Genomic DNA, 26,378 nt, shown 5'->3' with positions numbered 1-26,378 from the left:
TACTTATCAGTAAGGGTCTAAACATTTCATCAATTGTTATTAAGGATGTAGCACTGTCTGATCATTTTTGTATTTTCTTTGATATATTGATCTCTCCTGCCATTGAAGCTAGATCTGTGTCTGTCAAGGAGAGATGCTTAAATGAGAACATTTAAGGTGTTTGTAACACCAAGCATATCTGCTGACTCTGTTGATTTTCTCCTTGATTCTTTTAACTCAAAAGTTAAGAGTGTAATTGATGATATTGCTCCTGTGAAAGTCAGGAAGAAGAGTGGCAGACAAAAAGCACCTTGGAGAAACTCAACAGCAGTGCAAAATATGAAAAGACAATGCAGAAAAGCAGAGCGCATGTGGCGGAAGACAAAACTTGTAGTCCATTATAACATCTACAAAGACAGCATCCATGCTTTCAATAAGGAACTAAGCAAAGCTAGACAGACTTTTTTCTCGAATATTATAAACAGCAATATAAACAACACGCGCACTCTTTTTGCTACTGTAGAGAGACTGACAAACCCCCCAAGCCAGATTCCCAGTGAAATGCTCTCAGTGAGAAAGTGCAGTGAGTTTGCTTCTTTCTTCTCTGAGAAAATCAATAATATCAGAAAGGCGATCAGCTCATCCTTGAGTTGCGCTGGTGTCAGGCAGATCAGACAACAGCACGAGAAAGTAGCCACTATATCTGGTTTTTGTGAAACTAAAAACATCAACCTGCGCCCTTGATGCACTTCCCACATCTTTTTTCAAAAATGTGTTACACAGCTTGGAAGCAGATCTCCTAGAAGTGGTAAATGCCTCACTTCTCTCTGGGAGTTTTCCGACCTCCCTGAAAACTGCTGTTGTCAAGCCCCTCCTGAAAAAGAGCAATCTGGATAAGACCATATTAAACAACTATAGACCGATCTCAAATCTTCCTTTCATAGGCAAGATCATTGAAAAAGTTGTCTTCAATCAGCTGAACAAATTCTTAAGCTCGAATGGATACTTTGACCATTTTCAATCTGGTTTCCGACCGCACCACAGTACAGAGACCGCGCTCATAAAGATAATAAATGATATTCGCTTAAATACTGATACAGGCAAATTATCAGTGCTGGTACTACTCGACCTCAGTGCTGCATTTGACACTGTCGATCACAAAATACTTCTTGACAGGCTGGAAAACTGGGTCGGGCTTTCTGGGATAGTCCTAAAATGGTTCAGGTCATACTTAGGAGGCAGAGGTTATTATGTGAGTATAGGAGACCATAAGTCTGAGTGGACATCCATGACATGCGGAGTCCCTCAAGGCTCAATTCTTGCGCCACTCCTATTCAACCTGTACATGCTCCCAATGAGCCAAATAATGAGAAAGAACCAAATCGCTTACCATAGCTATGCAGACGACACACAGCTCTACTTATCCCTATCGCCTAACGATTACAGCCCCATTGACTCCCTTTGCCAATGCATTGATGAAGTAAACAATTGGATGTGCCAAAACTTTCTTCAGTTAAACAAAGACAAAACTGAAGTCATTGCGTTTGGAAACAAAGATGAAGTTCTCAAGGTGAACGCATACCTACAGTCTAGGGGTCAAACAACTAAAAATCAAGTCAGGAATCTTGGTGTCTCTGGAGTCAGACCTTAGTTTCAGTAGTCATGTCAAAGCAATAACTAAATCAGCATATTATCACCTGAAAAATATTGCAAGAATTAGATGCTTTGTTTCCAGTCAAGACTTAGAAAAACTTGTGCATGCTTTCATCACCAGTAGGGTGGATTATTGTAATGGACTTCTCACTGGCCTTCCCAAAAAGACCATAAGACAGTTGCAGCTCATACAGAACGCTGCTGCTAGGATTCTGAGCAGAACCAGAAAATATGAACACATCACACCAGTCCTCAGGTCTTTACACTGGCTGCCAGTTACATTTAGGATTGATTTTAAAGTATTATTACTGGTATATAAATCATTCAATGGCCTAGGACCTCAATACATTGCAGATATGCTCAGTGAATATAAACCCAACAGATCACTCAGATCATTAGGATCACATCGGCTAGAAATACCAAGGGTTCACTCTAAGCACGGCGAGTCTGCTTTTAGCTACTATGCCAGCCGCAGCTGGAACCAGCTTCCAGAAGAGATCAGATGTGCTCCTACAGTAGTCACATTCAAATCCAGACTCAAAACACATCTGTTTAACTGTGCATTTACTGAATGAGCACTGTGCCACTGTTCGTCCGACTGTTTGCACTGTATTTTATTTTATGTTTTAATTATTCTGATTTCTGTATTTTATCTTTTATTCTAAACTGTTTTAATTATTCTGATTTCTTTTGATTATTTTAATTTCTTCTATGTAAAGCACTTTGAATTACCATTGTGTATGAAATGTGCTATATAAATAAACTTGCCTTGCCTTGCCTATGAAGTACCGGCTGTAGAACCCGGACTCCCTGAATGGTGGGGGAGCATGCTCTTCGAGGTCTTATAGGAGTTATGACGTCTACAAAAGTTTTTTATTGAGAATTAACAGAGGTTTAACTCTAACGTGTTTCCATTAGTGTGTGTCACGACTCACACACAAAAGGTTAGGTCCAAGTGCAGTAGTTTATTGGGGTAATCCAAATCCACAGTCAGCCAGGCAAAGGTTCAAAATCATATAAAGCAGTCCAAAACAAGAAACAAACCAGACAAGAAACTCCAGAGTGCAAACAAACATTAAGCAAGGACTCGACAACTAACACAGAAACAGACAGGGTATAAATAGACCAATGCAAACAATGTGAGTGGGAACAGCTGTGTGTAATGATCAGTGATGAGTGACAGAACAGGATGATGGGAAATGTAGTACATGAGGAAATGTGACGATCAGGGAATTAACCTCTAGAAAACCCAGGGAACACAAACCAGACACTGTGACATAACTCCCCCTCTACGGAGCGGCTACCAGACGCTACAAGACATCACTAAAAAACAAAACAAAAGTCCAGGAGGGAGGTGGAATGGTGGAGGACCAGGGGGAGGGATGGGGGGCCAGGTCCATGAAGGGGAACAGGAACAAGGGGTGACGGCTTAGCCGGCGGCAAGGGCGAAACAGAGAGTCCATCGGGCGGCCAGGGCGAAGCAGACAGTCCATCGGGCGGCCAGGGCGAAGCAGACAGTCCATCGGGCGGCCAGGGCGAAGCAGACAGTCCATCGGGCGGCCAGGGCGAAGCAGACAGTCCATCGGGCGGCCAGGGCGAAGCAGACAGTCCATCGGGCGGCCAGGGCGAAGCAGACAGTCCATCGGGCGGCCAGGGCGAAGCAGACAGTCCATCGGGCGGCCAGGGCGAAGCAGACAGTCCATCGGGCGGCCAGGGCGAAGCAGACAGTCCATCGGGCGGCCAGGGCGAAGCAGACAACAGTCCTTCGGGCGGCCAGGGCGAAGCAGACAACAGTCCTTCGGGCGGCCAGGGCGAAGCAGACGACCCATTGGGCGGCCAGGGCGAAGTAGACGACAGTCCTTCGGGTGGCCAGGGCGGTGAAGACCCGGCCAGGGCGGTGAAGACCCTTCGGGCGGCCAGGGCGGTGAAGACCCTTCGGGCGGCCAGGGCGGTGAAGTCCCTTCGGGCGGCCAGGGTGGTGGAACAGGAACAGACCCTGGCTCAGGAACAGACACCGGCTCAGGCACAGGAACAGACACCGGCTCAGGCTGGGCAGTATTGGCCTTGATGGTTGGAATGGGTGGTGCCGGCAGGGCAAGGAGCTTGGGCGGCGCCGGCAGGGCCAGGAGCTTGGGCGGCGCCGGCAGGGCCAGGAGCTTGGGCGGCGCCGGCAGGGCCAGGAGCTTGGGCGGCGCCGGCAGGGCCAGGAGCTTGGGCGGCGCCGGCAGGGCCAGGAGCTTGGGTGGCGCCGGCAGGGCCAGGAGCTTGGGTGGCGCCGGCAGGGCCAGGAGCTTGGGTGGCGCCGGCAGGGCCAGGAGCTTGGGTGGCGCCGGCAGGGCAAGGAGTATGGAGACGGCCTCTGGGCTGACTAGAGGCTCAGGAAGGACCTCCGGCCATTGTGGGACACAGGAAGTCCTCTTCCTCCTCCGTCTCCGAGAGCGAGAGGGCGCTGGGCTGGACGGGACCAGCGGTGAAGGCTCTGGGCTGGAAGTCGGGTCCTCTGGGAATACAGCGGGCTGCTCAGGCACGAACTAAAGGAAAACAGCGGGCTGCTCGGGCACGACCTCCGGGTTCTTGGGGGGGCTGGAGGTCTTCCCCGTTCTCCGCCATTTCTGATGGCGATGTGCAGGCTCTGGGCTTGACGGACTCAGCGGCGGATGGATCTCTGGGCTGGACATCACCAGCCCAGGGTCGAGGAGGGACCGAAGCGGAGAGTGGTACCGGCGCTCACCTCTAGCACCTCCTCTCCTGCGACCTCCACGGGTTCCAGAAAACCTAGCCAGACGGGTTCCTTCAAAAGACGATCCAATGGAAGGGGGCTCGGGAGAATGTACCGCCTCGTGCACGAACCCGCCGGCCATGATCTCCTCAGTCCTCCGGGCCGCCATGGCAAAATAATAAAATAAAGATTTGGGCCCCGTGCTGCTGGATCCATTCATGGTCGAGTCCTTCTGTCACGACTCACACACAAAAGGTTAGGTCCAAGTGCAGTAGTTTATTGGGGTAATCCAAATCCATAGTCAGCCAGGCAAAGGTTCAAAATCATATAAAGCAGTCCAAAACAAGAAACAAACCAGACAAGAAACTCCGAAGTGCAAACAGACATTAAGCAAGGACTCGACAACTAACACAGAAACAGACAGGGTATAAATAGACCAATGCAAACAATGTGAGTGGGAACAGCTGTGTGTAATGATCAGTGATGAGTGACAGAACAGGATGATGGGAAATGTAGTACATGAGGAAATGTGACGATCAGGGAATTAACCTCTAGAAAACCCAGGGAACACAAACCAGACACTGTGACAGTGTGTCCATTAGTTGGGCTCTTAACTCTTAATATATCTTTGGTTTTTTTGTGGCTGCTATGATATTGTGTTTGTCAAACGCATATGCGATATAAAAAAAAACGTGAAATGAAAACCTGTATGAGCCAAGAAGAGATTCACAGGATTGCAGGTCAGTGGTGGAGAAATCAGTCTGAATGAGGCTAATCTGATAAATGACGTTCACTTGATAACATCTTGCTGTGACCTCTGAAAGTAACCTAATAATTAGAATTTCCTTTAGGATTTCCAGTGTGGTTGGATGCATTGATGACACATATAATAAAACATTACTGTATGGAATGGGAGGACGCCAGATGGAAGGGTAGAGATATATGCCGTAACTAGGGCTGGGCGATATATTGTTAGGCACATCTCATCAGTAAAGCCGGTTCCTGGATTAGTAGTAAATCACCATCACCTGCTTTCAGATGGAGCAGCATTTACTACACAGCAAAAACTCCAGTGTTAAATTAACACTCAAGAGTGTTAAAGTTAAAGAGATAATTAAGTGATTCATTGAGTGATGATTGAGCATTATTGAAGACACCTGATGTTAACAAGCATAATCAGCAAAGGAGAAAATCTCAAAATGTAAGCCACCGTTATGGCAATCAGTGTTTGCTTTAGTTGGACTCTTGACCCTTATACATTCACTTTAAATTTTGCTTGTCTGCTGTTATTGATTTATAACAGTCAAATGAACAAAGAAAAGTGTGATCTGATAGTGTTGGTTATGTCTTGGCATAATCATGCTGTGATCTGAAAAATGAAACTTATTGAGATAGTTTGGTTTAACTTGTTAGCAACAGCTTTGTGATTCTACAGCATATGATTATCAGTATTTTTCTTATAATCCAAAATATTTAAGAAACATTGTTCTGATCAAAATATTTTCAAATGAAAATATTTAGAAACACAGACATCAATAATCAGCCTGTGAATCTCAACAATGGTGACAATAATAAAGCATGTTGCAGTGGCTGCCACCAATCACAACTCATTAATGGCTCCCATCATGCATTGCGGTATGAATAAATTATGATCTGAATTGTCTATGTAATTTACTTTTCCTAATTGAATATTCTGTTCGTCACCATTGTTGAGATGCATTGACTGAATCTTGACGTCTGTGTGTGCCTAAAAAAAGGAATTTTTTTAAAACAACTTTTAAGATATCCTTTATATTATATCTAAAATTCTGGATATTTATGCAGAATCACAGTTATGCTGTAACCAACAACATAAATCAAAAACATAAAGTTCAAATGATGATTGTCATAATATAACCAACACCATCAGATCACTTTTTTTCTTTGTTCATCTGGCAGTTATAGATACAGCAGCCAAACAAAATCTAAAGTTAATAACTTATGGGTCAAAAGCCCAACTAAAGCAAACAATGTTGCCAAAACGGTGGCTCACAATTTGAGATTTTCTCCTTCAGTGATTCTTCTTGTTAACATCAGGTGTCTTCAATAATGCTCAATCATCACTCAATTAATCACTTAATTATCTCATTAACTTCAACACTCTTGAGTGTGGACTCATACACTCCCAGGAGTGTTAATTTAACACTGGAGTTTTTTATGTGTACAAAGAGCCGTAGTTAACTGAAAAGCTGAGCCATATCGCATTAATTATTGCTGGCGATACGTCCGCGATATTAATGTGATATGGCTCAGCTTGTCAGTTAACTACGGCTCTTTGTAGTAAATGCCGCTCCATCTGAAAGCAGGTGATGGTGATTTACTACTAATCAAGGAACCGGATTTACTGACGAGATGCCCATAACAATGTAATGCGACATATCGCCCGGCCCTAGCCGTAACCACCACAGCTGTTAAATAAACACTAATTATTCACAATTTATCAGAGCTGTCAAATCCAGGGTCAGAAAGTAAGAGTCCTGCCATATTTTTATTTCACCCATGAACTCACACAGCAAAAACTCCTGTGTTAACTGGGGTCCTTCATTTCAGAATCACACTCAGGACCTTCGGGTCCAAATGGGCCGGAAGGGTGGGATTCATATTTATTAAAAGAAAATCATCTTTTTTTTTTTTACTTGTTTTTTATAATATTTTTTCTTTTTTGGTGTTTTGAGAATTTTATGATTTATAATTAATATTTATGCAATAAATATGACCCATTTCCCCCCAGTTTTCCCCCCATTGAATATAATATTTACATTACATTTATTCATTTAGCTGACGCTTTTATCCAAAGCGACTTACAATTGCTATATGTCAGAGGTTGCACGCCTCTGGAGCAACTAGGGGTTAAGTGTCTTGCTCAGGGACACATTGGTGTCTCACAGTGGATTCAAACCTGGGTCTCTCACACCAAAGGCATGTGTCTTATCCACTGCGCCATCACCACCACCATAATAGAAAATTATTAAAAAATATATATATATATATATTTATTTTTTTAAGCAGCATTTCATTTTAGAGTCGAGCCTAGACCTCATGAAAGCAGATTTTGAAATGAGATGGATGCCATCTGGTGGACAAACTGAGCATTTTAAAAATGCAAAACACATGAAATCTGAATTTATTAGTTTGTTTATGTATAAAAGTGTGTGTGTGTGTGTGTGTGTGTGTGTGTGTGTGTGTGTGTGTGTGTGTGTGTGTGTGTGTGTGTGTGTGTGTGTGTGTGTGTGTTTGTGTGTGTGTGTGTGTGTGTGTGTGTGTGTGTGTGTGTGGATGTGTCTGTTTTGCACTCTTGATGTTTAATAGTTTCACCCCTTCACTGTTGTGTGCTTTTTTTCTGGATCGTGGCTGATTTGTAGATTGTACGCACAAAAAAAATCGTTATTTTCACATTTTTGCCAATTTGCCATTCATTTCCTATGCCAGTCCATTTGGACCCGAAGGTCCTGAGTGCGACAATTCTTTTTACAACCACTTAGATTGTTCAAATCCTGTCCCCAATTTTTTGGGGTTTTCATATACCAAGTACCAAAAAAGTCACCAAATTTCAGACCATTCCGATGAAGCTATGATTTTTAAAAATACAATTGTTTAAATGCGTCGGGTCCATTTGGGCCGAAGGACCCCAGAGGATGAATTCTCATGGGAGTTTATTTGGCTCCAGACTCAAGAGTGTTAAAGTTAATGATATAATTAAGTGATTGATTGAGTGATGACTGAGTATTATTGAAGACACCTGATGATAACAAGCAGAATCACTGAAGGACAAAGGCACATATTTTTAGGGATGGCTGAGGCGAAACAGTCGTTCCGAAGCTTTGCGAGATCCCGAAGCGCAGATGTTTCGAAACACTGATTCGAAGCGTGATTCAAAACACCCATGTCACGTGACTATGGCCAAACGAAGGCTGCGTTCCAAACCGCATACTTCCCTACTATATAGTATGGGAAAAAGAGTAGGCGAGCAAAAAAGTATGTATGAATCCAAAAGAGTCGGCGAGAATTACCTGGGTGACGTACTAATTATCGCGAGATTCGGACTTAAGTGCGTTCGAATATGCCTATATTACCTACTATATAGTAGGCGAAAACAGTACGTGAAGGAAGCAGTACGTTCGAAACATCAGTATTCATAAAAGAGTAGGCGAGAAGTTCCCGGATGGCTTACTGCTTCCGGCCCGATTTTTGAGTGCTGTCCGATGCGTACTCTTCTATCCCAGGAGGCCACGCGAGAGCATACGTCATTATCAAACATCACGGAGATCAGCGACGCCGGGGGTTTTCAAATGTGAGTAAACACGGTTCCTTATGTGTTAAACTACTATAGAGTAGATGTTTTAACTGTTGATGGTGTAAAGTAGTTAGACAGTATAGTATAGTTGTGATTTTGCTGTAAAAACATGTTTTGTATAGCTAGCTAACAGGGGAGCTCTAAGCACACGTAACGTCTCTAAAGTGGATTTACATAACATCTTAAACACGCTTATTTAAAATGTCTATTTACATCTGAAAGGAAAATATTGTAAGTACTGACATATTGCAGATGAGCACATCACAACATGAAAAAGACATCTGAGTGATGTATGTGTGGCATTATTATAGGATAACGTTAATTCACTGTTGTCAACACTGTTGACATTAGACTAATGTGCTGTAAATAAGGTAAATAAACAAATCTATAAAGTAACTAAACATGTTTTTATTCAGACTGGTGTGAGCACTGAGGATGAGGAGCCCAGAGCTGAATCCTGGAAACGGTGCCATGGATGAGACGCTCCATCTCTCCATCTGCCCTTATCGCCTCAGATTGTGAAGCGCAGCGCAGCAACAAGCTCCGGCACGAAGGCACGGTCACCTCTGGTGAATTCATCAGAGTAAAGCCGCAGAATGGGAACCGCTGTGTTGAGATGGCAGTATGTGGGGTTGAGCGCCTGTAATACATGCTTGTAGTTTGAATAAAGATTTGTTTCATGTGTTGTTGAATTGTATATGCATTTGTTTATTGTGTGATGGTTACTTTTATTTGTTCTTTTACTCATTTATTCATGTTTCTTATTGTTGTCAGTATATAAAATATAATTATTTAATGTATGCATTAATTCATTGCTTGACTGACAATTGAGATGTTCGCGTGTATTCATGCATAACTCATATGACAAAACAAATTACATTTTGCTTGTTTTATTAAATTATATCATTTTTAGTATATAAAAAAGTAATATAATTAAGTATTGGTTAGCATTTAATATTATTTTGTTTAAGTTTTGGGGTGGGCTAACAATGCAATTCATTCTGAGGTAATATATTAATTTTTAAGGAGCGATACTTACATTTTTCGAGTATAAAATCAACAGTTTTCTCCACAGGAGATCTTCGAGCAGCGGCCCGTCTCCTTATGCAGACATTACAAACGCCGAGGAAAACTGTTCTAGGTTGTGCTGTCGAGTTACTGATGTTATGAAGTGTTAGTGCACCTGTCGCTCATATAATTTAAACTTATTACATAAAGATCATAGAAAGATACCATATTTGTTTCTAACAATGAACAATCATAATGACAAAACAGAAAACATAAGGATTATTGGTTTGTGTACATCATAATATGATATATACACAGGGAAAAAAGAACAATAACAAGGCTAAATATCTTTAAATAGTTCTTCATAATAGGCCCTACATTAAAAAATTGTTTTGTTGTTATAAGTCTGAGGGATGAAACGAGAGGTAAATTCATCATGAAAAGAGGAAAACTTAAAGGAGAAACTTTTTGGGTATAAAATAAAGAAATTAACAACATATTCAAGAGATGACGATTTTGGGGTTTCTTAAAAACAATCGTTATAAGGAACTGTGGGTCACATTAGTAGGGTTTAAAATATAACAACTTAAATCAACCCTAAATGTATTCACAAAATAAATTGGCAGCTGTTTCTTCAACAATACCACAAAATGAGCAAGTTTCATCAATATCAAGATATTTACAGATAGATGAATTAAACGTGTCGTTCATCTTTTAAGTTGTTGCGCTTGTGATAACGCGTCGTAGGTCACATGATAACGTCAACATGGCGGATGATGTCCGGATCGCATTCATACTCAACGAGATTTGGCTATAAAGTACCTACTCTTTTAGCGCTCGTTAAGTAAGTACTCATTGAAATTAAGTACCTACTCATTGAGTATGCGGTTTGGAACGCAGCCGAAGCCTCGAAGTGTTTCACTAAATGTTTCATCAGGTGTGATCCGCCGAATCAGCGTTTGATCGACACGGTCGGAAACAGACCACACAATCGCACATCTGTATAAAAGTGAAATCAACGAATATTGACCTCGTGGGTTTTTGTGAGAGGTTTGATTTTGAGATAGCGGATTTTTGGTGATATAGTGACATTTATAGTGCGATTTGTTTGGTTATATTTAGGCTTACATTTAAATTTACACAACACATTGACTGATAGGCTAGAGACAAAGAGTATACATATAGTGACTCATTAATAGATACATAGATATAAATATATATAGACAGCTAGGTTAATAGATAGATAGATAGATAGATAGATAGATAGATAGATAGATAGATAGATAGATAGATAGATAGATTAAATATAGCCTACATAGGCTATATAAATACATAGATTATAGATACATTTATAGATACATGTCTAAATACATATATTATAGATACATATTATATATATACATATCTAAATGATAGATTGTAGATACATATATCTAATTACATAGATAGATTAGAGATACATATCTAGATAGATTTGGATAGATAGATAAAATGGAGGCTCCCCAGAAGAGATGCCGTACATCTGTGGTGTGGGAGCATTTCCATTTAGAAACCCCAAATAAAGTGAGATGTGTGTATTGTGATCGGCAGCTCGCCTACTGCAACAATACATCATCCATGATGCGCCATTTGAGGAGCACTCATCCTGCCATTTTGCAGGGTGCAGAGGATGGCATTCCCCCTGTACCTAGGCCTGCTACTGACACTGCTGGGCCATCTAAGCAAGGTATGCAGATGTATCCATCACCATCAACATCATCACCATCACCATCAACACCAGTAGAAACACAGGGCATTTTATGGGAACTTTTTGATACTCGTATCCATCAAACCCAGATGATACACAATGCTACAGCTGATGCCACAGTGGAAGTGAAAAAATACATCAACGATGCGTATTTGCCCAGAACTCATGATCCACTAATTTACTGGAAAGAGAGAGCAGTAATCTTTCCTCATTTGTATGTCCTAGCTAAAAAATATCTTTGCATGCCAGCAACAAGTGTCCCTTGTGAGATGATTTTTTCAAAGGCTGGAGAAATTATCTGTAAAAAAAGAAGTAGGCGAAGTCCTTCCACAGCAGAAAAATTTATATTTTTGAATAAAAATATGTAAAAAAGTGAGACATTGTGGCTTGATTTATTTTATTATTATTCATTTTGCAGGACCAAAATAACATTATGCACAGGGAGGAGCCTATAGGTTACGAAGCCTCGAAACAATATGGACCATTTGGTTCAACTGTTTCATTGCTTCACGAAGCCTCGATCTGCCCATCACTACATATTTTAAGTCTCTATATGGTGGTCAGTGTTTACTTTAGTTGAGCTCTTGACCCTTAAACTGTTAATGTTAGTTTTGCGTCACCATTATGGTGATCCGTGCTTGATTTAGTTGGGCTCTTGACCCTTATATATTTACTTTAAATTTTGCTTGTCTGCTGTTATTGATTTATAACAGTCAAATGAACAAAGAGACAATGTGATCTGATGGTATTGGTTATGTTAAGTCATAATCATGTTGTGATCCGAAAAACAAAACTTATTGAGATTGTTTGGTTTATGATGTTAGCAGCAGCTTTTTTGTAATTCTACAGCAGATGATTTTCAGTATTTTTCATATAATCCAAAATATTTAATAAACATTGTTCTGATCAAAAGACTTTCAAATGAACTTATTTAGAAACACAGACTGATCAATAATCAGCCTGTGAATCTCAACAATGGTAACAATAATAAAGCATGTTGCAGTGGTTGCCACCAATCACAACTCATTAATGACTCCCATCATACATTGTGGTATGAATAAATTATAATCTGAATTGTCTATGTAATTTAATTTTCCTAATTGAATATTATGCTCGTCACCATTGTTTAGATGCATAGACTGAATCTTGACGTTTGTGAGTCCCTAAAAGAGATTTTTTTTGTTCAAAACAACTTTAAAGAAATCCTTTATTATATCTAAAATTCTAGATATTTATGCAGAATCACAATTATGCTGTAATCAACTACATAAATCTAAGTCAGAAATAAGGATCTTAATGAGTTCAGTGATCAAGTTCAAATGATGATTGTCATAATATAGCCAACACCATCAGATCACATTGTCTGTTTGTTCATCTGACTGTTATAAATCAATGACAGCAGACAAGAAAAATTTTAAGTAAACATATAAGGGTCAAGAGCCCAACAAAAGCAAACAATGATCACCATAACGGTGGCTTACAATTTGAGATTTTCTCCTTCAGTGATTCTGCTTGTTAACATCAGGTGTCTTCAATAATGCTCAATCATCACTAAATTAATCACTTAATTATCTCATTAACTTTAACACTACTTCAGTGTTATTTTAAAACTCTGTAGAGTGGGGCCATATGTGCTCTGAGCAGTGTTGATTTAACACTGGGGATTTTGCTGTGTACTCAAGGATTCCCTTTCCGTTGGGACAAAACGCTTAACGCATACAGTGATATAAAAGACCAATCTTGCACCTTATTGGGGATGTAGGCTACTATATAGGCTACAGGCAAGAAGATGGACTCAGAATAAACCGCAAAAAAATAACGCGCAAAGTTTCATGCAGAGCGTTTTGTGATGTACGGGCATAAAATCAACACTTGATCAATTAACAATTTCTATTCTATTCTCTCTCTCTCTCTCTCTCTCTCTCTCTCTCTCTCTCTCTCTCTCTCTCTCTCCACACTCTCTCTCTCTCTCTCTCTCTCTATATATATATATATATATATAGTATGCCTACGTATTGCATTAGCTTAAACTGGGATAATAGCACTTGCATATTGCTGTCCTCCTATTGTTAGTTTAACTGTAAATCCATCCATCCATCCATCTTCTTCCGCTTATCTGAGGCCGGGTCGTGGGGGCAGCAGTCTAAGCAGAGATGCCCAAACTTCCCTCTCCCTAGACACTTCCTCCAGCTCTTCCGGGGGGACACCGAGGCGTTCCCAGGCCAGCCGGGAGACATAATCTCTCCAGCTTGTCCTAGGTCTTCCCCGGGGCCTCCTCCCAGTGGGACGCGCCCGGAACACCTTCCCAGGAAGGCGTCCAGGAGGCATCCGGAACAGATCCGGAACAGCGGCTCTACTCTGAGCTCCTCCCAAGTGACCGAGCTTCTAACCCTATCTCTAAAGGATCGCCCAGCCACCCTGCGGAGAAAGCTCATTTCGGCCCCCTGCATCCGGGATCTTGTCCTTTCGGTCATGACCCAAAGCTCATGACCACAGGTGAGAGTAGGAACGTAGATTGACCGTTAAATCGAGAGCTTCGCCTTGCGGCTCAGCTCTTTCTTCACCACGACAGACCGGTACATCGACCGCATTACTGCAGAAGCTGCACCGATCTGTCTGTCAATCTCCCGTTCCATCCTTACCTCACTCGTGAACAAAACCCCAAGATACTTAAACTCCTCCACTTGAGGCAGGAACTCTCCACCAACCTGAAGTGGGCAAGCCACCTTTTTCCGACTGAGGACCATGGCCTCGGATTTGGAGGTTCTGATTCTCATCCCAGCCGCTTCACACTCGGCTGCAAACCGTCCCAGTGCATGGTGAAGGTCCTGGTTTGATGAGGCCAACACGACAACATCATCTGCAAAGAGCAGAGACGAAATCGTGTTGTCAACAAACCTGACACCCTCCGGCCCTTTGCTGCGACTAGAAATTCTGTCCATAAAAAATTATGAACAGAACCGGCGACAAAGGGCAGCCCTGCCTGAGTCCAACACGCACCGGGAACAAGTCTGACTTACTGCCGGCAATGCGAACCAAGCTCCTGCTTCGGTCGTACAGGGACCGGACAGCCCTTAGTAAAGGACCCCGGACCCCATACTCCCGGAGCACCCTCCACAGGCCACCGCGAGGGACACAGTCGAATGCCTTCTCCAAATCCACAAAGCACATGTGGACTGGGTGGGCAAACTCCCATGAACTCTCCAGCACCCCGTAGAGGGTATAGAGCTGGTCCAGTGTTCCACGGCCCAGACGAAAACCACACTGTTCCTCCTGAATCCGAGGTTCTACTATCGGCCGTATTCTCCTCTCCAGTACCCTGGCATAGACTTTCCCAGGAGGGCTGAGAAGTGTGATCCCCCTGTAGTTGAGTCCACCTCTGAGCCCTCAGCCTCTGCTTCCTAAATGGAAGACGTGACGGCGGGATTGAGGAGATCCTCGAAGTATTCCTTCCACCGTCAAACGACATCCCCAGTTGAGGTCAACAGCTCCCCACCTCTACTGTAGACAGCGCTAGTAGGGCACTGCTTCCCTCTGGAATATCTCAGACTCAATATCTCCAGCCTCCCTCGGGATCAGGTCGAAGCTCCGCCGGAGGTGGGAGTTGAAGATCTCTCTGACAGGAGACTTGGCCAAACGTTCCCAGCAGACCCTCACAGTACGCTTGGGTCTGCCGAGTCTGTCCAGCTTCCTCCCCTGCCATCGGATCCAACTCACCACCAGGTGGTGATCAGTTGACAGCTCCGCCCCTCTCTTCACCCGAGTGTCCAAGACATACGGCCGCAGGTCAGAAGAAACGACTACAAAGTCGATCAACGACCTACGGCCAAGGGTGTCCTGGTGCCACGTGCACTGATGGACACCCTTATGCTTGAACATGGTGTTTGTTATGGACAAACTGTAACTAGCACAGAAGTCCAATAACTGAACACCACTCGGGTTCAGATCAGGGGGGCCATTCCTCCCAATCACGGCCCTCCAGGTGTCACTGTCGCTGCCCACGTGGGCATTTTCTGTCCCCAAGTAGAACGACGGAGTCCCCAGTTGGAGCACTTTCCAGCACCCCATCCCAGAGACTTCAAGAAGGTCGGGTACTCTGCACTGCTGTTTGGCCCCGTAGGCACACACGACAGTGAGAGACCTATACCCGACCCGTAGGCGCAGGGAAACGACCCTCTCGTTCACCGGGGTGAACTCCAACACAAGGCGGCTGAGCTGGGGGGCTATAAGCAAACCCACACCAGCCCGCCGCCTCTCACCATGGGCAACTCCAGAGTGGTGAAGTGTCCATCCTCTCTCGAGGAGTGTGGTTCCAGAGCCCAAGACGTGCATAGAGGTGATCCCGACTATCTGTAGTCAGAACCTCTCAACCTCACGCACAATCTCAGGCTCCTTCCCCGCCAGCGAGGTTTCACGTCCCTAGAGCTAGCTTCCGTGTCCAGGGATCGGGTTGTCGAGGACCCCGCCTTCGACTGCCACCCAATCCTCTCGGCACCGGCCCCTTACGGTCCCTCCTGCAGGTGGTGAGCCCACGGGAAGGTGGCCCCACGTCGCTCCTTCGGGCTGAGCCCGAAGAACACTCGCATACGAGCCCCAACCCCGGGCCTGGCTCCAGGGTGGGGCCCCGGATGCGCCATACCGGGCGACGTCACGGTCCTCTGTTGGATTTTTCTCATAAGGGGTATTTCGAACCGCTCTTAGTCTGACCCGTCGCCTGGGACCTGTTTGCCTTGGGAGACCTTACCAGGGGCATATAGCCCCGGACAACCTAGCTCCTAGGGTCATTCGGGTACTCAAACCTCTCCACCACATTAACCCCCTGGAGTCGGCGCTTTTTTTCTTATCAGTGCAAAAGAAACTCAAAATACTCTGTTGATTTTGATCTTACATATTAAGTGTTGTACATCATTAGATCCTGATAAGTGTCTATTTATTTTGTGGATACTCACAATAAAAACAAAGTGTTGTGCTTTTCGCCAAATAAAGAAAAACAAACATGATGCGCGTTCTGCCTTCTCTCTGTCAGTTAAGTCTATTCTGACGCAATTCAAACGCAAATGATCTTAGGCAAGCCATTCAAACATGCCAACGCCCACCAGCTGGTTTATAAAACACATCGTTTTTAGTAAGTATCTTACTACAGCTGTGTACACAGCATATCCTTTCGCTGTGAGGAATAATACTATCTAATAACCCAGGATAATGTACCAGAAGTGCTGTTTCATTTCGAGGAGCAACGGATCCAGCTGATGTAGTAAGTCATTTATTCTTAAGTGCTTTGTTCTAATCGCGATATTGAATAGTGTCTGACTGTAAACTGCAAACAGACTGTTTAAATATGAATTGCGTGTCTGTGTGTAGGCTAAATGATGAATGAACGGCACAGGCGCGCGCGCTTTGTTTACTTCAGTTATACAGCGCGTGTCTGTGCCATTCATTCACTCTCGCACCTACATTAGTAAACGTTATGTTTACATGAACACATCCAAACTATATTGCTATAGCCTACTAAGATGAGTAAAAATAGGCTGAAATATGTTGAAATAAAATGTCTGTATAAGCAACAAACTGCAAATTCACATGTATATGCTAATATATCATACACAATATGTTACAGACTAAATATGAATGTTTAGACAAGATTTTGTGATTAGTTTTGGATAGATTATAAAGTTTTGACTGTAAAAAAAAGGCTACTGTCACATTAAATAGGTACGCTTTTGTTCACCAATTTCTGCTCATAGTTAAATATACTATAGTATGATGTTTTGTCAAAAATAAAGTAGGTATATTGAATTATCAATTAAGATGTTATTATAGTGTTTGTTCCAATATTCAAACTAATGAATCTTTACCTTTTTTAATACGTATGATAAAATGTATACTTTTTACAAAGAAATACACTTGAAATATTGTTAAAATTGTAATTGTTGTTGTAATTGTAACCTATTTGTAATTGGTTACAATTTCTAATTGTAAAATATGTATATATAGATAATTTCTTTTGTCCTTGCATTCTTTGGGATCCTGTGACAAGCCTGTGTGAAAGGCTAATATGCAGCTCATTATGTATGTGGCTCATTATCCGGCCTTTGTCTTCTCAGGTGTGAACACGCCTCCACGCATATTGCCTTTCCAAACAAAAGGTGTCTTATACAATTTAAATCAATGTATTGTTTTGTGTAAATGATTAGGCAGGATGATTTTCAGATCATTTTGAGGCAAAAATTCTAGGCAACAACACTCATTAGTCAAAAGTCTTGTGGACACATATTTAGTATGTGATTTGTGGCCTTATTTCAGACACTTTAAGTCTTAGTTATTTCAATAACCACGCATAAACATTATTCTCTAAAAAATACAAACATGTACATACATGTGGCTCACATATTACGGTAGCCCCGTTTGTGCTATATAGAGTGAATTTACACCTTTGCCATTAACATGTTTATAAATAACTGAAAAAAGCACAAATGTCAGAGCATGTCAGAACACCTCAAGGACCCCAAAAAACCCTTAGACCTCAGAGGGTTATGGTAAAAATCACGTTAACTGTAAATTGCTTTGGATAAAAGTGTCTGCTAAATGACTAAATGTAAAATTGGCTTGACATTGGACATTCGCACATTTAGGGACCGTCTAAAAGTGTATAGATCATTGGCAGGTACGTTTCTAGCTTCAATAGCAAACTTAAATTTATTTGAATAAATATCAAAAATCCAAAGGGTGCGCATTATGCCTGACACTACATGAACACTTTACAGTTGGTTTTATGACTGTAAGTCGTTCTATTCAAATGCTATTGAAGTTAGAAACGTGTATACCAAAGTCATATACACTTTAGAGACGGTCCCTAAATGTGCGAATGTCCAACATCAAGCCATCTTTATGCCAGTCTGTCTCTGGGAAACGTTCAGCTGTGCGCTTTATTCTGAGTCCATCTGCTTGCCTGCGAGTTTGGACTTTTACATCACTAGTCCATTAAGCTACGTTAAGCGTTGTATATGTCCAGCAGGGGAATCCTAAAGTATTGAGGGAAACCCTAATAGCCTGCATGCAGCACATCGCCACGATATAAAGTTAAGGCAACTAAACAACCAAGAGAAATATATGTCAACCTCAAAAATGTAACATTGGATCTGTATCCGCATCGGGGAATAACATTATAATCTCGTTCACGGTAGAGAAATATGCATGTAGGCTACAAAGGAAAAGTAACCGTGAAGGCACCGAATTTAACATAAACAGCCATCATAATAATCACATATACACTTACATTGCTGTAAATGAGTTTTATGAATGAATGACTTGCTCTAATTTTGCTGGTCTTCATCAACAACACGCGCTTTTGCACCCCCTGCTGGTGAGGTAGACTAACAGCAGATGGAGATTATGCTCGGCAATCTACTGCTTTTCCTGCAATTCCTGGCCGTCAATGTTGAATTTACTGTCGAATTTGAATCATTGAATTTGTGGAAATCGAATTCGCAAAGCGAAATAAAATGGACCAAAAATTGCCTGTTGAATATTATAGGTTGTATTTTTAAACAGTTTGAATATTTTGGAAGTGAAATATGAATGGTGAATATGGATTATTGAATTTTTAATAATGAAAAGGTGTTTGAAATGTTTTTAATTGAAATAACCACAGCTTAAATATTCACGATGTTGAATTTCAGCCCATAAAAATGCAAGCCCTAAAAATAAATACATTAAAATGCAAGCATGGTTAATGCAATGCCTATTTTTTCAAGTAGTGCAATTGAACAGGCTTTTTATTTCAAAAACATTTGACATTATTTTACTTCCATATATGTGTGTCATCAATGCATCCAACCACACTGGAAATCCTAAAGGAAATTCTAATTATTAGGTTACTTTCATATGACTTTGGGGAAACTGTACAGGGAAATAAGACAAGAACAGGAATGTAGAAGGGGATAGAGCCACTGAGTCACTAATTTCCAGAGGTGTTTAGTCCAGGGGTCAGAAAGTAGAAGTCCTGCCATATGTTATTCCACCCATGTACACTCTCAGAAAGTAAAGTACATAATTGTACCTTTAGGGTTACAATGGCTTGTCACTGGGGCTGTACCCTCAAGGGGAACCTGAGGGTATATATTTGTACCCTTGTGACAAAACTTGTATTTCCTTTATTTCAAGGCTACTCATTTATTATATTAGTTTATTCTTTCTGAAATCCACATTGTGCACAAATGCGTCAATGATTTCCTTGCATTCCAGGACATTGGCATCCGCGCTCTGCATGCGCTTGTTTGTTTCGTTATAGAGGCTGAAAATATCAAGCAGGTATGACGCTCTACTAAGAAATTTATCTGTCATTTGGTCAAGCAGTTTCTGGTTATTCAGTCTCAGGAACTCCTTTATTTTTTTCTTTCAGTTCATAAAACGACTAACACTTTGCCTCTTAATAGCCAGCACATTTGGTATGAAGGAGGAGTGTCTGGTGCACATATCTTCACATCGGCAAAGATTTGTTTGTTCAACGGACGGGCTTTAATAAAGTTGATGATTTTTACTACCCTCTAGAGCGTTTCATTCAGCTCATCGTATATTATCAGAACATTATCAGTTATATATTCTACAAGATATAAACAATGAACAAGAAGAATGTTTTAATGTAATATTTTACTGCATACAGTATAGTGTTGCTCACACAGAGACACATCTGTGAAAGAACACAGAATTGTGAAATTACAATTTTTGTAATAACAGTGTAAATTAAATAATCATGAAAAGTGGTTGTTTTATTGATAAATGGATATGTAATACGTTGAATATGGCAAATATGTTTAACTTTAAACTCTTTTATAGTTCAGTTCTTAAGAAGGGATCAGAACCAGAGCTGTGTGTCTATGAGGAGTGGAGATACACAGACTGATCTCAGGTATTACATTTCAACAAAATATATGATTAAAAAAGACATTGTGCTTATTAATACTGTGGTATTTTAATTTTACAGCCATGAAGTCCTCAACAGGTTTAGATCAAATCTGATGAAGAAGTTTGAGTGTCTGTATGAGGGAACAGCACAGCAGGGAAACCCAACACTCCTGAATGAGATCTACACAGAGCTCTACATCACAGAGACTGAGAGTGGAGAGATCAATACTGAACACGAGGTGAGACAGATTGAGACACAATCCAGGAGAGTAGCAACAGAGGACACACCGATCAAATGCAACGACATCTTTAGACCTTTACCTGGACAAGACAAACCCATCAGAACTGTGCTGACAAAGGGAGTCGCTGGCATTGGAAAAACAGTCTCTGTGCAGAAGTTCATCCTGGACTGGGCTGAAGAGAAAGAGAATCAGGACGTCCAGCTCATATTTCCACTTCCTTTCAGAGGGATCAATCTGATGAAGGACAAAACACTCAGTCTTGCAGAGCTTCTTCATGTCTTTTACCCTGAAACTAAAGAAATGGAATTATCCAGTGACAAATATAAAGTGCTGTTCATCTTTTGATGGTCTGGATGAGTGTCGTCTTCCCTTAAACTTTCACAACAATGAGATTCTACGTGATCAGAGCAAAGAGACATCAGTGGACGTGCTGCTGACGAACCTCATTACAGGGAATCTGCTTCCCTCTGCTCTCATCTGGATCACCTCCAGACCAGCAGTACGAGGTACGTACCAGGTACTAGGCTTCAATGATCCACAGAAGGAGGAATACTTCAGGAAGAGAATCAGTGATCAGAGTCTGGCCAATGCAATCATCACACACCTGAAGTCATCAAGGAGCCTCTACATCATGTGCCACATCCCAGTGTTCTGCTGGATCTCAGCCACTGTTCTGGAGAAGATGCTGAGCGAAGCAGAGACTGGAGAGATTCCCAAGACTCTCACTCAAATGTACACACACTTCCTGATCCTTCAGACCAACATCGAAGATGAGAAAGACTATGAGAAGAACGAGACAGATGAAGACCTGATCGTCAAACTTGGGAAACTGGCTTTTCAGCAGCTTGTGAAAGGCAATGTGATCTTCTATGAGGAAGACCTGAGAGAGTGTGGCATTGATGTGACAGAAGCATCAGTGTACTCAGGATTGTGCTCTCAGATCTTCAGAGAAATGCAACAACAGAAATGCATTTAACCCTATCACTAAACAGAGTTTGCGGTCCAAAGTTAAGGATTGGTTACGACACAATTCATCAGAACATGTTTCATTATCTGAGCTGCATCAGAGAGCTGTGGATGAGGCTCTACAGAGTAAAAATGGACATCTGGATCTTTTCCTGCGGTTTCTTCTGGGTCTGTCAGTAAAGTCTCATCAGATTCTCCTACAAAGACTAATGAAACAGACAAGAAGCATATCTGACAGCAATGAGGAAACCGTTGAGTACACTAAGGAGAAGATCAGGACCATTGTGACATTACACAATGTCAGTACATAATGACATTGCCTTGTCTGTGGATGCTGGGAATCCTACTGTTTTAGTGCTTTTGGACCTCACAGCGGCGTTTGATACGGTGGACCACGCAGTCCTCCTATCTCGCCTCAAGCATTGTGTGGGCATTCGAGGTTTGGCCCTTCAATGGTTTAGCTCCTACTTAGCAAATAGGAGCTTCTCAGTTATGATTGGTGAATGCTCCTCGTCAGCTGCTCCTCTTTCTTGTGGGGTACCCCAGGGTTCAATTCTTGGCCCAATCTTTTTTTCTTCATATATGTTGCCGTTGGGGAGTATTATAGGAAAGCACAATCTGTCCTTTCATTGTTATGCTGATGATTTGCAGATTTATTTGCCTTTAAAACCGAATGATAGTGTCGCACTTGACTCCCTACTTAGTTGTATTGATGATATTGAGTTGTGGTTGTCACAAAATTTTCTTAGTTTAAACAAAGCAAAAAATGAGTGTATCATCTTCGGTAACCCAAATAGTTCAGCGGTGAGTTTGGGGGCTCTGGCGCCATACCTTAAGCCAGCTGTCAGAAATCTGGGGGTTATTTTTGATTGCAACATGAAATTTGACAAGCAAATTAGCAATGTTGTCAAAATGAGTTTTTTCCAGCTTCGTCTTGTAGCTAAAGTTAAGCCTTTTCTTAACAAGCATGATTTAGAAAAGGTGATTCATGCTTTTATTAGTTCGAGGTTGGACTACTGTAATGCTCTTTATGTTGGTTTAAATAAAAGCTCCATTGCACGACTTCAACTTGTGCAAAATGCTGCTGCTCGGCTTTTAACAAATACACCGAAGCGTGCACACATCACTCCCGTCCTCTACAATTTACTTTGGCTTCCAGTGCAGTTTAGAATAGATTTTAAGATTTTGCTGTTCGTTTTTAAGGCCCTAAATGCCCTGGCCCCGGAGTATTTAACTCTGCGTGAGTACAGCCGGTCGTTACGGTCTTCAAACCAGTTGGTTTTAGAAGTCCCAAGGGCAAAGTATAAGCGATGGGGTGATCAGGCGTTTGCAGTTGTTGCCCCGAGACTCTGGAACAAGTTACCCCCTGATATCCGTACAATTACGGATGAAACTGTTTTTAGGTCTAAACTTAAAACCCACCTGTTTAGAATGGCTTTTAATACGCAGTAGTGGTGTGACAATTTCCCTGTTTTTGTTTCTTTTCAATTTTACTTTTCTTTTTTGATTTTCACTGTTATATGTATTTATTGTATGATATGTTTTATTTTTTATGATGTGAAGCACTTTGGATACCTGACGGTTGTGTAAAGCGCTATAGAAATAAAGTTGATTGATTGATTGATTGACTCTCCAGAGAAATCCATCAATCTGTTCCACTGTCTGAATGAACTGGGTGATCATTCACTAGTGGAGCAAATACAACAGTATCTGAAATCTGGAAGAATAAAGGTAGTCAAACTCTCTTCATCTCAGTGGTCAGCTGTAGTCTTTGTGTTGTTGACATCGGAGGAGAAGCTGGATAAGTTTGATATTAATTATTTTGTTGGAAGAGACAATAAAACTGAAATACTAAAGGTTATTCAGAAGCTGCTTCCTGTGATTAAAGAATCCAGATCAGTTCAGTAAGTGTCAATCAGAACAATCAGTTCTTTGTTAAAACATTAGGAAAATAAACGTTCATAAATCTTCAGTGCTGCAGATGTTGTCTAGAGTTCAGTGGTCAGTATTTTAATGTTTCCTAAATCGTGACAATGTAAAATTCCTTCAGGCAAATTTGTGTATGAATAAATAATTCAGGTTTACTAGTTGAATGTTCTTGCACATGAAGAAGGAATTTAAATATTTAAAAGAAATGATAAAAGAAAATAAGACCAAGTAAACAACTGGAGAAAAAATTATCAAGTAGCTCAAATCTCCTAAAAAACATTTGATGTATGGTTTACATAGAGTCATACATTTATATTTTACTATTAGATGAACAATTATACATTAACTTATAGTTTACTAAAACTTCACATTTTAATTTTACTGTGAGATTGACAATTAAGAATCAAATCACTGAGTGTGAAATTAGTGATGGTTCTCAAGTAAAGTGCAGATTTAATGTTTAGCAACGACTCTTACATAACAAGAATAGCAATGTACAATGAGACATTTAAGATTATTTACAAGCCATTACTTTTGCAAATATTTGGAATGGAATTTTAAAAATATATTGATATGAATATTTTTCTATGTATCTATTAATCTGTTGTGCGTATCTATTTTGACATGCCGTTTTGCAGTGTGTAATTGGCCATCGGTCCTCCTAGGAGCAAGAAAAACAAAACTTTTATTTAATGGATTATGTATAACATCAGTGCCCAACCAGTCGATCGCGGACTGATCCCAAGTCGATCGCGAGGAGTGTAGATTTTTTTTTTAAAATAAAAGTTTTTTTTTATGTGTGTGTTATACTTTTTATTAAATGTACACTACAGCCTATATCATGAGTCCTTGCCAACACGTCCACAAAAAAAGTAAAGGTCATGTTTAACCGCGCGTTTTTAGGTCGCGCGTGACATGCATGACAGGAGTTTGACAGTTGTCAACAGTAACTAGAAGCTAGCGAACAGCGGTTACACGCTCCTAAACGTAAACATGGCTGAGGGGAAACGAGCCAAGACCTACCATTTTCACCCTGAATGGGAGGAAGATTATTTTTTTGTTTATTCTCATTCAAAGCCTGTTTGTTTGATCTGCAATGCAACGATGGCGTTGGCAAAAAAAGGAAATCTGGAGCGGCATTTTAAAACCGTACACGGGAGCTACGAGAGGGATTTCCCTGCAAAAACGCCTTTACGTGCCACAAAAGTGCGGGATTTGAAAGCACAGCTTGCTGCGCGGCAATCTATCTTCACCAAACCGAAGACCCAGAGTAAGGCCGCAACTATTGCTTCCTATCGCGTCAGTCACGTCCTTGCTAAACACAAGAAGCCATTCAATGACGGCGATATGGTGAAGGAAGCCTTTCTCGAGGCAGCGGATAGCCTTTTTGACGACTTTAAAAATAAAACAGAGATCGTGAAGGCCATTAAAGAAGTGCAACTCTCCCGCAATACTACAACAAGGCGATTTGAGAGAATGGCTGTGGATGTAGAGGAGCAACTGAAGAAGGATATTGACGCGTGTGAGTGCTTTTCCCTCCAATTTGACAAGTCGACTGATATGGTGGATGTGGCACAATTGTCTGTTTTCATCAGGATGGTTTTTGGGGACATGAGCGCCAAGGAAGAGCTACTCACAATTTTGCCATTAAAAGGACACACCAGAGGTGAGGATATTTTTAATGCTTTCATGGGATTTGTTAGCGAGACAAAACTGCCGCTCTTCAAGCTGATCTCCATCACAACTGATGGGGCGCCTGCTATGATGGGCCGCACCTGTGGGTTCATTGCACTGTGCAAAGAAAGTGAATCTTTCCCGGATATCCTGAATTATCATTGTATAATTCACCAGCAAGCGTTGTGTGGAAAGATTTTAAATATGAAAGAAGTTATGGATATTGCGATGAAGATTGTGTGTTCAATTCGGGCCAGGAGTCTGCAGAGAAGGCTTTACCGTGCTTACTTGGAGGAGAATGATGCTGAGCACACAGACCTGCTGCTTCACACGGATGTTAGGTGGTTAAGCAGAGGTACATTTTTGGCCAGATTCACGGAGCTATTGCCTGAAATCAAGGACTTCCTGACGCTTTCAAAACATGTGTATTACCATACAAAGCTAGAGGACCACCAGTGGCTTTTAGATTTATCTTTCCTCACTGATCTCACTGGCGAGCTCAATGAATTGAATTTAGCGCTGCAGGGTAAGGATAAAGATGTAGTCAACATGATGAGTTCAGTGAAAACATTTAAAAGCAAGCTAAAGCTAATGTCAAGCAGGCTGCAGCGCGGTAACCTGCGCAACTTCCCTCACATGCAAGCAGAACTACAACGTCAAGGTAAAGGTGTGACACAGCTTGACAGTGCACGCTATGAGCAGGGGCGCAACTACCCAGTGTTAGAGGGGTATGCAGCAACAATTTTGGCGCCCCCCCAATACACACATATATATATATTATTTAGCTATATTAACAATGTTAACAAATAATAAAAAGTTACAGAATAAACAGTTACAAACATACACATATACACATACATACACGCATATATATATATATATATATATATATATATATATATATATATATAATAATCATATTGTGTGTAGCTGTCATTTGTATCAAAATGATCATCCATCAAATCTTCCTTATCCCAGAAAATGTTCTTTTTTTCTTTGCAAATCCCTGTACTTGTGACAAGTACCCTAGCAACACCATAGCAACCACCCAGCACACCCTAGCAACTGCCTAGCAACCACCCATTACACCCTAGCAACCACCTATTTACCTTAAAACACCCTAGCAACCATCATAAATAGCGTAGAACACCCTAGCAACACCATAGCAACCACCCAGAACACCCTAGCAACCACCCAAAATACCTTAAAACACCCTAGCAACAC

At 41.5% G+C, this 26,378-nt stretch overlaps 1 protein-coding gene across 4 annotated transcripts in view; it reads left to right on the top strand.

The window, feature by feature from the left end:
- LOC143715378 (NACHT, LRR and PYD domains-containing protein 3-like) overlaps window positions 1-26,378 on the top strand; it is a 124,891-nt gene that overhangs the window by 65,215 nt on the left and 33,298 nt on the right. For 2 of the 4 annotated variants that reach the window (XM_077207119.1, XM_077207117.1), the window contains exon 1: window positions 20,323-20,347. The exons of the other annotated variants lie outside the window; for them this stretch is intronic. The gene's annotated coding sequence lies outside the window, so the exon portion shown is untranslated. Of the gene's footprint in view, window positions 1-20,322; window positions 20,348-26,378 lie in introns of those variants that run through there. 4 annotated transcript variants of the gene reach the window in all.

The sequence above is a fragment of the Siphateles boraxobius genome, unplaced genomic scaffold (genome assembly GCF_051911475.1).
Source record: "Siphateles boraxobius isolate OS27281-9 unplaced genomic scaffold, OSU_SipBor_1 6, whole genome shotgun sequence".
Lineage (NCBI taxonomy): Eukaryota > Metazoa > Chordata > Actinopteri > Cypriniformes > Leuciscidae > Siphateles > Siphateles boraxobius.
The sequence above is the reverse complement of the archived record's forward strand: the minus strand, read 5'-3'. Positions and strand labels throughout refer to the sequence as shown.